Source organism: Oncorhynchus mykiss, chromosome 11 (assembly GCF_057628025.1).
Source record: "Oncorhynchus mykiss isolate SJ-2025 chromosome 11, ASM5762802v1, whole genome shotgun sequence".
Taxonomy (NCBI): domain Eukaryota; kingdom Metazoa; phylum Chordata; class Actinopteri; order Salmoniformes; family Salmonidae; genus Oncorhynchus; species Oncorhynchus mykiss.
This window is the reverse complement of record NC_143032.1, coordinates 11,759,499-11,775,821: the sequence shown is the minus strand read 5'-3', so window position 1 is coordinate 11,775,821 and position 16,323 is coordinate 11,759,499.

Genomic DNA, 16,323 nt, shown 5'->3' with positions numbered 1-16,323 from the left:
GTAGAATAGGAGTGGAGGAGCCGAGGATTACTGGAGCAGATGAATGCCATCAGTACAGTGCTACTGCCACCCAGAGGCCAAATGACAGAATGAGAGGAGGAGGAAATCAAAACCGACGTCCCTGACAAAGACAGCTACAGAGCAACCTGGGTTGTCCCCAGGGAATGCCACCACTTTGCAGTCCGCTGAGAAGCCATAGTGAGTGAAATAGTAAGGAGAGACAGGCCCCTGTGGAGGGGAACCAGGCGAGGTATATAAGAAGGGGAGTTCAGAGCAGCAAGTTATTCCCTTATACGGTCTGATACACTACGGGTTTAAGCCAATCAGCATTCAGAGCTCAAACCACCCAGTTTATAATATATATTACCCAGCGTTAGCTTTAGGAGTCATCATCTTTTCCTGTGGAGATTGTAGCTGGACCAGTGGTCGCCTTTATATGGCTGAGTCATATCTAAAGACAGACGAGGAGAGCTGGGTCGATGGCCCCAGTTATTTACCCAGTTATAGCTGGAGCCCTCAGGCTGACCTGCAACTCTTCAAATACAAACATGAGGTGATAGCAAAGACTGGGGGACACTATGCACACATGACCCCACCCAAGTCCTTTTACCAAAAATGTATTATTTTACAATAAAAAATATTAAACACCCTCTAATATATGCCATATACCCAAAGTGACAGTGATACATGCATTCATTTTACGTATGGGTGGTCCCAGTAATCAAATCCACAATCCTGGTGTTGCAAGCACCATTCTTTAACAACTGAGCCATACACGACCACCCTTCCATGTGCCCATTCTAAGGTCAAAAGTTGATTTCCATTCTTTCTCAGTTACAACCAGGAGAATAGACACACCAATAAACACAAGTGTACGTATGATGCTATATCATAGGGAATGTTACCAAAAAACCTGATGATGGAACAGGGGCTCGCCATCTCGCCTCCAGGTTAGGGGCAGTGACCTCCGTCCACTGCTTGATGGACTCTGAAGACTGCTTGCTGGACTCCGAAGACTGCTCGCTGGACTCCGACCACTGCTCGCTAGACTCCGACCACTGCTCGCTGGACTCCGACCACTGCTCGCTGGACTCCGACCACTGCTCGCTGGACTCCGACCACTGCTCGCTAGACTCCGACCACTGCTTGCCGGACTCCGACCACTGCTCGCCGGACTCGGACCACTGCTCGCCGGACTCCGACCACTGCTCGCCGGACTCCGACCACTGCTCGCTGGACTCCGATCACTGCTTGCTGAATATGTCAATCAAATTCATCCCTGAACCTTAATAAACGAGAAGAATAAACATGTCACAAAATCAGAACGACTGATCAAACCTTTCCAAAGAACATAAATAATATAGAATACACGGTACACCTCAATGCAGGACAGTTTTAATAAAATGCGGATCATACGGAACCAAGTGCACAACATGTTTGGGTAACACTTTAACATGAGTATTTCATCATTTGTATACATTTATATTGGATTATTATAAATGCTTTAATCAACCACCAAGTAAGTCCATTCTGACTAATCTTAAAATGACTGTATGTTATTCATAAACTGTGATGTATGTTATCACAGCCCCTTGGTCTACTACTACTGTGTATATCACCAGATATCATTGTTTAGGAAACTCTCCTCAGCACAGGCTGCTGTGCTAATCCAGGAGAGACAGATAGACTTAAATGTTATGGTCAAATTATGCGCTCCACTGAGAGAGATAATTTTACACAGTCACACAAATGACCGTATTCTTCCTGTATGCTAAACAAGACCCCCCCCCCCTTACCCTGCTGTATATTGTAACGAAATTCAAGCGAAAAACAGATACAGGACTTGATTATAATGTCAACATGGTTTCAGTGCTGCTGATAACATACAGAGAAAATCCTCTTGATAACCTTATTGTTGTTGAAAGAAATTTTTAAAATAATAACAGTTGGAACATGAATGATGTTATAAACAATTTTACATTGCTTTTTACAGTACACATTGTTAAACACACATCCATTTGTAATAAATTCACTGATAAAATTGCCTCTAAATTTGACCACTAAGATATTGTGTAAAAACATTCTGAAATTCTGGAGATCGGGTTTGATTGGTCAACAACAGAAAGGGTAAGATGGCGGAATGAACACAGCTGTGCAGATCGCCTCAAGATAAAAAACGTTATATTCCATATCTGTAAGTTTGACTTAATATTAGCACTTCACACGCAAACATGAAGGAGGGTAAACATTCAGAACCAATCCCCAAAAGAAAACGTGACACTTTGACGGACACAGACGATTTCTGCTGTTCCACAATGGGAATGATAAGGGTGGAAACTGATCTGTTAAAGTCAATAAATGATCAACTGGGCATACTTGAGTTAGTCAGTAGAGATATAAAGGAGTTGAAGGTGAGCTGCTAGATGAGTGACGAAAAGCTGCGACAACGGAGAAAGAAAGGGTCAGTCAATAAGATTGAAACAGACGTTAATGAACATAAAAAGGAGAACATGTTTCTTAGAGGAGCCTTACTTGACATACAGACTAGATCTATAAGAGAACATCTGGTACTTAAGAAAAAGAGGGCGAATATCCTGAAAGTTTGGTGAAAAAAGTATTTCTTACAGTGCTACAGATCCCAAGCGATGCTGTCGACAAACTCCAACTCGATAAGGAATGTGGTAAAATAATTCGTATTCAACTTTCTATTTATAGTATTTCAGAAATGGATGAGACAGCATTAGAAGAAATGATAATTAACTAAATAATACTTCTTCAAATATAAGGAACTGAAACACAAAAGTACTCAATCAACGTGGTAGAAATAAAACATGGAGCACATAGAAGGCACAGTATGTGGATAATGTATGTTCGGATGTATTGGGATGGAAGGTGTGTTTTTGTGTTTGGAAAAGTGTGGAGTTGAGTGAGAAAGGATAGGGGTTATCACCTTTAAGGCAGACTGCCAGCCTCAGCCCGGTCAATACCTGCCAGCCTGCACAGCGCGATATCAACCCAGAGCATATCGGACTGCTTTTCTCTACCACACCCCCGGATTCCTACCGCAAGCTCTGAACCTTTACTCCGGCTCATCGCAGCTAGCTAGCTGCTATCAAAGTGGCTACTCCTGTCTAACGTCTCTGTCCCGAAGCAAGCACCAGTTAGCCTGGAGCTAGCCTCGAACTAGGCCCATCTCCGGGCTAGCCGAAGAGATTCCATCAAGCAATCCCTGGGCTTCAATTAACTCTTTTTACAATTGGCCTGGACCTTTTGCTGCTGACACGGAGCCCCGCCAATCCATCACGACTGGTCTACCGATGTAACTGACCGAGGGTGTTTCTGTCCTGAAGCAAGCACCAGTTAGTCTCGAGCTAGGCCCTTCTCCCGGCTAACTGAAGAATTCCATCAGATAATTCCTGGACTTCAAAAATTATTCTGCCAAATTGGCCTGGACCCTATGCTGCCGACACGGAGCCCCACCGATCCATCACGACTAGTCTGCCGACGTAACCATCCGAGGGGGTTTCAACAAACTCTTCTCTCCCTAATGTTAAAATGCATTATCTATTGCTGTTTTGGTTAGTAATTTTTTGTCTTACTTCACTGTAGAGCCTCAAGCTCTGCTCAATATGCCTTAGCTAGCCCTTATGTTCCACCCCACACACATGTGGTGAACGCACCTGGCTTAAATGGTGCCTCTAGAGACAAAACCTCTCTCATCGTCACTCAAGGCCTAGGCTTGCTTCCACTGTACTCAAATCCTACCATACCCTTGTCTGTACATTATGACTTGAATTTATTCTTCCAAGCCCAGAAACCTGCTCCTTTTACTCTATGTTACCCTCTGAATGCACTAGACGACCAGTTAATTTAGCCTTTAGCCATACTCTTATCCTACTCCTCCTCTGTTCCTCTGGTGATGTAGAGGTTAACTCAGGCCCTGCAGCCCCCAGCATCACTCCCCAGGCGCTCTCATTTGTTGACTTCTGTAACCGTAAAAGCATTGGTTTCATGCATGTTACATTAGAAGCCTCCTCCCTAAGTTTGTTTTATTCACTGCTTTAGCACACTCCACCAACCCGGATGTCCTAGCCGTGTCTAAATCCTGGCTTAGGAAGGCAACCAAAAATCCTGAAATTTCCATCCCTAACTATAAAATGTTCTGACAAGATAGAACTGCCAAAGGGGGCGGAATTGCAATCTACTACAGAGATAGCGTTCTGTCATACTATCCAGGTCTGTGCCCAAACAATTCAAGTTTCTACTTTTAAAAATCCACCTTTCCAGAAATAGGTCTCTCACCGTTGCCGCTTGTTATAGACCCACCTTGGCCACCAGTTGTGCCCTGGACACTATATATGAATTGATCGCCCCCCATCTATCTTCAGAGTTTGAACTGTTAGGTGACCTAAACTGGGACATGCTTAACACCCCGGCCATCCTACAATCTAAGCTAGATGCCCTCAATCTCACACAAATCATCAAGGAACCTACCAGGTACAACCCTAAATCCGTAACCATGGGCACCCTCTTAGATATCATCCTGACAAACCTGCTCTCTAAATACTCCTATGCAGTCTTCAACCAGTATCTCAGCAATCACTGCCTCATTGCCTGCATGCGTACTGGTACCCCTCATCACTATCAAATGCTCCCTAAAACACTTCAGCAAGCAGGCCTTTCTAATCGACCTGGCCCGGGTATCCTGGAAGGATATTGACCTCATCCCGTCAGTAGAGGATGTCTGGTTGCTCTTCAAAAGTGATTTCCTCTCCATCTTAAATAAGCATTCCCCATTCAAAAAATGTAGAACTAAGAACAGATATGGCCCTTGGTTCACCCCAGACTTGACTGCCCTTGACCAGCACAAAAATATCCTGTGGCGTTCTGCATTAGCATCGAAAATTCCCCCACGATATGCGACTTTTCAGGGAAGTCAGGAAGCAATATCCTCAGTCAGTTAGGAAAGCTAAGGCTAGATTTTTCAAACTTAAATTTGCTTCCTGTAGAACTAATTCCAAGTTTTGGGATACTGTAAAGTCCATGGAGAATAAGAGCACCTCCTCCCAGCTGCCAACTGCACTGATGATAGGAAACACCGTCACCACCGATAAATCTACGATAATTGATCATTTCAATAAGCATTTTTTCACAGCTGGCCATGCTTTCCACCTGGCTACATCTACCCTGGTCAACACCTCAGCAACCCCTGCAGCAACCTGCCCATACTCCCCCCCCCCCCCTCCCCGCTTCTCCTTCACCCAAATCCAGACAGCTGATGTCTGAAAGAACTGCAAAATCTGGATCCCTACAAATCAGCTGGGCTAGACAATCTGGACCCTCTCTTTCTAAAATTATCCACCGAAACTGTTGCAACCCCTATTACTAGCCTATTCAACCTCTCTTTTGTATCGTCTGAGATTCCCAAAGATTGGAAAGCTGCCACGGTCATCCCTCTCTTCAAAGGGGGAGACACTCTAGACCCAAACTGTTATAGACCTATATCCATCCTGCCCTGCCTTTCTAAAATCTTTGAAAGCCAAGTTAATAAACAGATCACCGACCATTTCGAATCCCACCGTACCTTCTCCACTATGCAATCTGGTTTCAGAGCGAGTCATGGGTGCACCTTAGCCACGCTCAAGGTCCTAAATGAAATCAAATTCAGCCATTGATATAAGGCAGTATTGTGCAGCCGTCTTCATCGACCTGGTCAAGGCTTTCAAGTATTTCAATCACCGCATTCTTATCGGCAGAATCAATAGTCTTGGCTTCTCAAATGACTGCCTCACCTGGTTTACTAACTACTTCTCAGATAGTTTTCAGTGTGTCAAATTGGAGGGCCTGGTGTCCGGACCTCTGGCAGTCTCTATGGGGGTACCACAGGGTTCAATTCTCGGGCTGACTCTTTTCTCTGTATATATCAATGATGTCGCTCTTGTTGCTGATGATGCTCTGATCCACCTCTACGCAGATAACACCATTCTGTATACATCTGGCCCTTCTTTGGACACTGTGCTAACAAACCTCCAAACGAGCTTCAATGCCATACAACTCTGCTTCCGTGGCCTCCAACTGCTTTTAAATGCTAATAAAACTAAGTGCATGCTCATCAACAGATTGCTGCCCGCACCCTCCTGCCCAACTAGCATCACTACCCTGGACGGTGCTCACCTAGAATATGTGGACAACTACAAATACCTAGGTGTCTGGTTAGACTGTAAACTCTCCTTCCAGACTCACATTAAGCATCTCCAATCCAAAATTAAATCTAGAATCGGCTTCCTATTTCGCAACAAAGCCTCCTTCACTAATGCCGCCAAACATACCCTCGTAAAACTGACTATCCTACCGATCCTTGACTTCCGCGATGTTACAATATAGCCCCCAACACTCTACTAAGCAAACTAGATGTAGTCTATCACAGCGCCATCCGTTTTATCACCAAAGCCCCATATACCACCAACCACTGCGACCTGTATGCTCTCTTTGGCTGGCCTTCATTACATATTTGTCGCCAAACCCACTGGCTCCAGGTAATCTATAAGTCTTTGCTAGGTAAAGCCCCGCCTTATCTCAGCTCACTGGTCACCATAGCAACACCCACCCGTAGCACGCGCTCCAGCAGGTATATTGCACTGGTCATCCCCAAAGGCAACACTTACTTTGGCCGCCTTTCCTTCCAAATCTCTGCTGCCAATAACTGGTACGAATTGAAAAATCTCTGAAGCTGGAGTCTTATATCTCCCTCTCTAACTTTAAGCATCAGCTGTCAGAGCAGCTTACCGATCACTGTACATTTACACAGCCAATCTGTAAATAGCCCACCTGACTACCTCATCCCCATATTTTGCTTTATTGCTTTATTGCTTTTTTGCTTTTTTTATAGCTTTTTTGCTTTATCTTGGCCAGGTCGCAATTGTAAATGAGAACTTGCTCTCCACTTGCCTACCTGGTTAAATAAAGGTGAAATAAATAAATAAATAAAAATATTATTACTTACCCTCTTGCTCTTTTGCACCCCAGTATTTTTTGCTCTTTTTGCACCCTCTACTTGCACATTCATCATCTGCACATCTATCACTTCAGTATTACCGCTATATTGTCATTATTTTCACTGCTAGGGCCTATTTATTGCCTACCTCCCTACTCTTCTACATTTGTACACACTGCGCATAGATCTGTTTATTTTTCTTTTCTTTTGTGTTATTGACTGTACGTTTGTTTATGTGTAACTCTGTGTTGTTGTTTTTGTCACACTGCTTTGCTTTATTTTGGCCAGGTCGCAGTTGTAAATGAGAACTTGTTCTCAACTGGCCTACCTGGTTAAATAAAGGTGAAATAAAAATAAATTAAATAAAATAGTCACGTGGAATGCACTTCAATTTACAGGTGTGCCTTGTTAAAAGTTAATTTGTGGATTTTTTTTCCCTTCTTATTGCATTTGAGTCAATCAGTTGTGTTGTGACAAGGTATGGGTGGTATACAGAAGATAGCCCTATTTGGTAAGAAACCAAGAGCAGCTCAAATAAGCAAAGAGAAATGACAGTCCATCATTACTTTAAGACATGAAGGTCAGTCAATGCAGAAAGCAACTCCTTCTCGTGGTCCTTTTAAACTTGCAAATTCACTGAGATAAAAAGTTCCCCTTCAGTAACTGAATATATCTCAGGGTTTGAGTGTTAGTGTTGGATTAATGAACAAATATTTGTCTATATATGGTCGGCTGTGCTTGCAATGTATCAAAGACTTTGGCCAATGTGTTTTTTTTTTACCCACACAAGAAAGTTAATGTATTAACTCTTAACCAGGCGGATACCACTCATTTGACATTTACCAACAGCAATAGTCTGAGAAAAACAGGGCACTGTATCAAACATCAAGTGTGTAATCTGTTTGTTGCTTATACTGAACTGTATGTGCAAAGTTAAATGCCATTTTATAGGACGATAAATAAAAACAAATATAAAAAAATAGATACTTTTTTTATTTTGCATGTCACTGTTACACTGAGAGTATAGAAACTGTCCATGCTATCTATAGGGCAACTTACCTGCAGAAGTTCATGCAAACTTTTTCCTGGATTGAGATCACTGAGAGTATAGAAACTGTCCATGCTATCTATGGGGCAACTTACCTGCAGAAGTTCATGCAAACTTTTTCCTGGATTGAGATCACTGAGAGTATAGAAACTGTCCATGCTATCTATAGGGCAACTTACCTGCAGAAGTTCATGCAAACTTTTTCCTGGATTGAGATCACTGAGAGCTTGGTTGGTTCCTTTCCTCCAGTACACACTGCTATGTTGCTGTTAAAAAGGGAAATGATAAAATACAATACATGTGTTGCCTGACTTTAATCAAAATACAAAATGGAGCACTTTAATATATTACTAGTACAGTCCACACACCTGGCCACTCCCACATAGGGCTTTCAAGGACCAGGTCAAGTGCCTAGGAAATCCCCATGGAATGTCTCAGTTCAAATCACAGGACTAAAACACGATTGGCTCTGCCAGTAGCATTCCTATTACAAGTGGATTCCACTTGAATCCGATCTTGATGACTGTTGATTCAAAGCGTTGTGTATTTCTGCTGAAGATAGTGGAGAGATAATGGAGATAGTGGAGAGATAATTTCATATTTTTCCAAAATTTGAATTATTTGCAGTAAAATTAAATGAGTTTCATAAATCTTATAGTTTCAGGCAGTGTAATGGATTTGTTACAACACTTTTGGTGATGTTACTGTTGTAGGCCCTACCTTTGAACTCAACTGAATAACGGCTGAGAGGTGAGTAATGGACTACTTCAGCTGTGTAATTGTTTGAACAGAGTGAACTGAGCTGAGCAAATAGTTGCACTTGTGCACTATAAAGTAGTGTACTATTCATGGTGCACTACAACCTTAACCAACATGACCACAGAAGGAGTGACAGTAAGCCTGTCTACATGGATACGGACCCCTCCCTGAGTCCTTGGAGGATAAATAAAGTGGTTTGTTTGTTAACACAAATCATCCAAAACATTATGGAGTGCAAGTATTTCTCTCTTTAGTTCATTGTTGTTTTACCTGAATTCTGACAGTTCACTGTCAAACTGCACATTGTTCCGGTGGATAACGTTGAGGTTCCCATCAACAGCAACCACCTTCAGCTGAACACAACATTGGGGAAATGGGTTGAGTGAGCAGCTGCAGTAGATTAAACATGTTAGTTATGAATTAACATTGAAACTGTCTGGCTCCAAGCCCGAAATCCAGAATGAGTGAAAGAAAATGCCCATGAAATGTAGTGAATGAACAGACCTAAATAAGTTACCTACTAAATCTTGACAGTCAAATAATAGTGGCACACACTAATGGGTTACTTGAGACACTAAGTTTTCAAGATAAGCAAAGCTATAATAATGTAGCCTCTGATTGGTCGTTTTTTTCTCCTCTTCCGTGTTTACTCAAATATATGCGTGCCTAGGAAGTATTACACACACAACGATGTAGTTATAATAGCCCTTCATGTTGAGTGCTGAAATCAAAACCTCAGATGAAATGAATCGGTCGACGCAGTTCCACCTATTCCGCTTCAGGCATTACCACGAGCCCATCCTCCCCAATTAAGGTACCACCAACCTCCTGTGGTCTCAACTTACTGTTGAAAGTTCTTATGATCTTATGACGCCTGGATAGGTATTCTGCGTATCAGCTAACCACATCATATCTTACAGCAGGGCAACTTAGATGGGGTGGGGGGGGGGTCACAAAAAATCTGAACTCCTCATGAGTGGTGGCAGTGGCTCATGTACCCACATCCATACCCAAGCACGCAGTCAGAGGCCCTAGCTTTTTGTGGGACTGTTACGTTCCCCAGTTTATGTGTTGTAGTTTGTGTATTTGCATGTGTTTATTTCAGGAAATGGCTTCCTGAAAACCCTCAAGCAGCTGATTGGTCGACTCCAGGGCTAATTGGAGAGCTGACCCCGCCCCCTCGTCAAGACACAGCTGTCTCCAGTTACACATTCATTCTGAAGCTATATAAAAGCCAGTGTTCTGTTCAGGAGATAGAGATTTTGGAGGTAGGGATTACTGAGAGAGATTTGCTGGGAGGTCATTGCAAAGCGATTGATTGTGATAGAGAGATTTTTTGCTGGAGGTTGATTTGCTGGGAAGTTGGTATGTTTTGTGAGTTTGTTGCTCAGATAGAGCTTATTTGATGTACTTTGTTTCTTAGTTTGTTTGAAATTGTTTAATATTCTGTTTCATTTGTTCCCAGTGGAGAAGGGGAAGGCACCTTGGGAGTGTTTAGGCAAGAGGCCCGCGGGCATACATATACCCGTAGTATATTCACTGTCTAGGCACACTAGGTAAGACCTGGGTGGACCACCCCCTGTATTTTGTTTAGGGCACCAGGTGGTGCTAAATTAGGTAAGTAGTGGGTAGGCAGGTAAGATAGGAGAGGGGGCTTTGAGATTTACTTTCTTTGCTTTGGTTCCGTCCAGCCCCTTTTCCCCATATTACCGTGTAAAGGAATAAAGTCCTTGTAAACGGTACCACATTCTGCCTGTTGTCATCCTTACTCGCACCTACAGTCCATACCTTTTTCACTTCACGGAGAGTTTAGTTGTAGCAGGGTGTTGCGTTCCCTCTTCATAGAGGCGTGCGTAACATAATGGGGGCTCATCCGGGATTTTTCCATTAAACCCACCGGACCCTGCTGCTCTGAGCTCTCTGTGGTTAGTGATTGAGGTTATGTTACGCACGCCTCTGAAGAGGGAACGCAACGGCAGGGAATGGATGTCAGGTCCGGGCTTATGAAGAGGCGAGATGATGATCAGGACCAGGTGTGCAGATAGCTGATGGGATACAGGTGCGGGTAATCAGAACTCCCAACTGGCTACATTGCCCGGCAACCAGATAGGGTGCGTTCCAGGACACCGGAAAAAACACTCCAGGACAGAACACAGGCAAAAACCAGACTCAGGAAACGGGATTCGTGACACCGTTCCTAGTGGCCGGGGACTTTAATGCAGGAAAATGTCAGTTTTACCTAATTCCTACCAACATTTCACGTGCAACTAGAGAAAAAAACTTAATTTGGCAAATCTGGCCATAACTCTATTCTCCAGATTCCTGCTTACAAGCCAAACAGGAAGTACCAGTGACGTGCTCAATATGAAAGTGGTCCGATGAAGTGGATGCTAAGCTACAGGACTGTTTTGCTAGCAGTCTGGAATATGTTCCGGGATTCATTCGATGGCATTGAGGAGTATACTACATCAGTCACCAGCTTCATAAATAAGTGCATTGAAGTCGACGTTCCCGCAGTGACCGTACATACGTACATATCCCAAACAAAAGCCATGGATTACAGGCAACATCCACACTAAATTAAAGGCTAGAGCTGTCACTTTCAAGGGGTGGGACACTAATTTGGACGCTTATTAGAAATCATGCTACACCCTCCAAAGAACCATCAAACAGGCAAAGTGTCAACACAGGACTAAGAACGAATCCTACTACACCAGCTCTGATGCTCGTTGGATGTGGCAGGGCTTGCAAACAGCCCAATTACGCAAGCTTACCAGACGAGCTAAATGCCTTCTATGTTTGCTTCGAGGCAAGCAACACTGATCCGTGCATTAGAGCACCAGCTGTTCTGGATGACAGTGTGTGCCGATGTGAGTAAGACCTTTAAACCAATTAACATTCACAAGGCCGCTGAACCAGATGGATTACCAGGACGCATACTCAGAGCATGTGCTGACCAGTTGGCAAGTGTCTTCACTGACAGCTTCATGTTCCTTGGTGTCCACATCACTAAGGACCTATCATGGTCCAAATACACCAACACGGTTCTAAGGAGGGCACGACAATGCCTATTCCCCCTCAGGAGGCTGAAAAGATTTGGCATGGGAACTCAGATTCTAAAAAGGTTATTGAGCTGCACCATCGAGAGCATCCTGACTGGTTCCATCACCGCTTGGTATGGCAACTGCTCGGCATCCGACCGCAAGTCGCTACCGAGGGTAATGCGTACGGCTCAGTACGTGATTGGGGCCGAGCTCCCTGCCATCCAGGACCTCTATACCACGCAGCGTCAGAGGAAGGCCTGAAAAATGGTCAAAGACTCCAGCCATCCAAGTCATAAGCTGTTCTCTCTGCTACCATCACAGCAAGCGGTACCGGAGCGCCGAGTCTGAGACGAAAAGGCTCCTTAACAGCTTCTACCCCCAAGCCATAAGACTGCTGAACAGTTAATCAAATGGTTACCAGGCCTATTTACATTGACCCCCTTAGTTTATTCTTATTTTTTGCACTGACTCCATGTACACTCACTGGACTCTAACCACACTCACACATACTACACTGACATTCCATCACACACACACTTGGACACACACACACAAAACACATGCATATTGACACCACACACACACACACACACACACTCTTCACATACGCTGCTGATATTCTCTTTTTATTATCTATGCATAGTCACTTTTCCCCTACCTACATGTACATATTACCTAAATTATTTTGACTACCCTGTACTCCTGCACATTGACTCGGTACCGGTACCCATTGTATATAGCCTCGTTATAGTTATTTTATTGAGTTACTTGTTTTCCTTTAGTTTATTTAGCACATTTTTCTTACTTACTTAAAAAAAATGCATTTTTGGTAAGTAAGGTAAGCATTTAATGGTAAGGTCTGTTGTATTTGTAGCATGTGACGAATAAAATGTTATTTGATTTGCTGTCATTGGAAATACTTAGAGAAATATATATTTTTACTACAAGATATAGAAATGCACCATTTTCAATATGTTGATGTTGGCGTGGTGCTGGAGATGATGAACATGAGAATTTGTGATTTTTTTTTAATAAACATAGCTAAATAAACAGAACCATACTCTATAAGTCATATAGAGTATGGTTCTATAATATATATATATATTATATATATATATATATATATATATATACTATTTATGCCTAAATAGTATTTGCGAAGTCATCAACAGCTATTGTTTCAATTCATCCCAGGGTTAAACAAAACAAATTGATACAGTGCCTTCAGAAATTATTCATACCCCTTGACCTAGAATATGTGGACATCTATAAGTACCTAGGTGTCTGGCTAGACTGCAAACTCTCCTTCCAGACTCATATCAAACATCTCCAATCGAAAATCAAATCAAGAGTCGGCTTTCTATTCCGCAACAAAGCCTCCTTCACTCACGCCGCCAAGCTTACCCTAGTAAAACTGACTATCCTACCGATCCTCGACTTCGGCGATGTCATCTACAAAATGGCTTCCAACACTCTACTCAGCAAACTGGATGCAGTCTATCACAGTGCCATCCGTTTTGTCACTAAAGCACCTTATACCACCCACCACTGCGACTTGTATGCTCTAGTCGGCTGGCCCTCGCTACATATTCGTCGCCAGACCCACTGGCTCCAGGTCATCTACAAGTCCATGCTAGGTAAAGCTCCGCCTTATCTCAGCTCACTGGTCACGATGGCAACACCCATCCGTAGCACGCGCTCCAGCAGGTGTATCTCACTGATCATCCCTAAAGCCAACACCTCATTTGGCCGCCTTTCGTTCCAGTACTCTGCTGCCTGTGACTGGAACGAATTGCAAAAATCGCTGAAGTTGGAGACTTTTATCTCCCTCACCAACTTCAAACATCAGCTATCTGAGCAGCTAACCGATCGCTGCAGCTGTACATAGTCTATTGGTAAATAGCCCACCCATTTTCACCTACCTCATCCCCATACTGTTTTTATTTATTTACTTTTCTGCTCTTTTGCACACCAATATCTCTACCTGTACATGACCATCTGATCATTTATCACTCCAGTGTTAATCTGCAAAATTGTAATTATTCGCCTACCTCATGCCTTTTGCACACATTGTATATAGACTCCCCCTTTGTTTTCTACTGTGTTATTGACTTGTCAATTGTTTACTCCATGTGTAACTCTGTGTTGTCTGCTCATACTGCTATGCTTTATCTTGGCCAGGTCGCAGTTGCAAATGAGAACTTGTTCTCAACTAGCCTACCTGGTTAAATAAAGGTGAAATAAATAAAAAATTATTCCACATTTTCTTGTGTTACAGGCTGTAACTTACAGCCTGAATTCAAAATTGATTAAATCGTTTTTTTTCTGACCCATTTAAACACAATACCCCATAATGATAAAGTGAAAACATGTTTCTAGAATGTTTTGAAAATGAAATGCAGAAATATCTTATTTACATAAGTATTCACACCCATGAGTCAATGCTTTGTCGAAGCACCTTTGGCAGTGATTACAGCTGTGAGTTTATCTGGGTAAGTCTTTAAGAGCTTACCACAACGGGATTGTGCAACATTTGCCCATTATTCTTCTCAAATTCTTCAAGCTCTGTCAAATTGGTTGTTGATCATTGCTAGACAACCATTTTCAGGTCTTGAAATAGATTCTCAAGTAGATTTAACTCAAAACTGTAACTCGGCCACTCAGAAACATTGACTGTGTTCTTGGTAAGCAACTCCGGTGTAGATTTGGCCTTGTGCTTTAGGTTTATGTCCTGCTGAAAGGTGAATTAATCTCCCAGTGTCTGATGGAAAGCAGACTGAGACAGTTTTATTCTGCCGGTGCTTAGCTTTATGCAATTTATTTTTTATCCCTGGAAAACTACTCAGTTCTTAACAATTGCAAGCATACCCATAACATGATGCAGCCACCACTATGCTTAAAAATATTGAGATTGGTACTCAGTAATGTGTTGTATTGGATTTGGCCCAAACATAACACTTTGAATTCAGGACAAAAAGTGAATTGCTTTGCCACATTTTTTGCAGTATTGCTTTAATGCCTTGTTGCAAACAGGATGCATGTTTTAGAATATGTTTTATTCTTTACAGGCTTCCTTCTTTTCACTCTGTCAAATTAGGTTAGTATTGTGGAGAAACTACAATGTTGTTGATCCATCCTCAGTTTTCTCCTATCACAGCCATTAAACTCTGTAACTGTTTTAAAGTCCCTATTGGCCTCATGGTGAAATCCCTGAGCGGTTTCCTTCCTCTCCGGCAACTGAGTTAGGAAGGACGCCTGTATCTTTGTAGTAACTGGGTGTATTGATACCACATCCAAAGTGCAATTAATAACTTAATCATGCTCAAAGGGATATTCAGTGTTTTTCAAGTTTTTTTTACTCATCTACCAATAGGTGCCCTTATTTGCGATGCATTGGAAAACCTCCCTGGTCTTCATGGTTGAATCTGTGTTTGAAATTCACTGTTTGAATGAGGGACCTTACATACAGTATAATTGCATGTGTGGGGTACAGAGATGAGGTAGTCATTCAAAAATCATATTAAACACTATTATTGCACCTTCCAACACCTTTCAACAACAAAACAACAAAATCTCTGAATGTCCTTGAGTCGTCCAGCCAGAGCCCGGACTTGAACCCAATCGAACATCTCTGGAGAGACCTGAAAATAGCTGTGCAGCAATGCTCAATCCAACCTGACATCGCTTGACAGGATCTGCAGAGAAGAATGGGAGAAACTCCCCAAATCAAATTGTATTTGTCACGTGCCGAATACAGTGAAATGCTGACAAATACAGGTGTGCCAAGCTTGTAGCGTCATACTCAAGAAGACTAGATGCTGTATTGCTGCCAAAGGTGCTTCAACAAAGTACTGAGTAAAGGGTCTGAATACTTATGTATATGTGATATTTTTTTGTTGTTCATATAAATTAGCAAAAACGTCTAAAACAATTTTTTCTTAGTCATTATGGGTGTAGATTGATGAGGGGAAAAAACGATTTAATACATTTTTGAATAAGGCTGTAACGTAACAAAATGTGGAAAAAGTCAAGGGGTCTGAATACTTTCCGAAGGCACTGTATATGACTAGGGTTTCAAGCTTCGGTTGATGTCAAATTGAATCTTCAAGTTAATAATGAATATGTTTGATTCACATCTCCATTTCAAACAAAATCTAAGTTAAAGAACAGGACTAAATCAAATGACAAGTTTACAGTTGAATTAGATTTAGTCCTATTCTTTAACTTTGATTTTTGTTTGAGATACAGAGGTGAATCCAACATATCAATTATTAATTTGTAGACAAACTGGAATTAAAATCAGACTAAGTCAGTGGCACAACATATACATCTCCTTTAAATGCTGACATTTGGTTGCATTGACAACCAAACACAATTCATCATCACTTTTGCAATACAGTAAATAGCCTATTAATAAATATGTTGGATTTACGTCTCCAACTAAACTCCCCCCCAAAAAAGTTAAAGATTAGAATTAA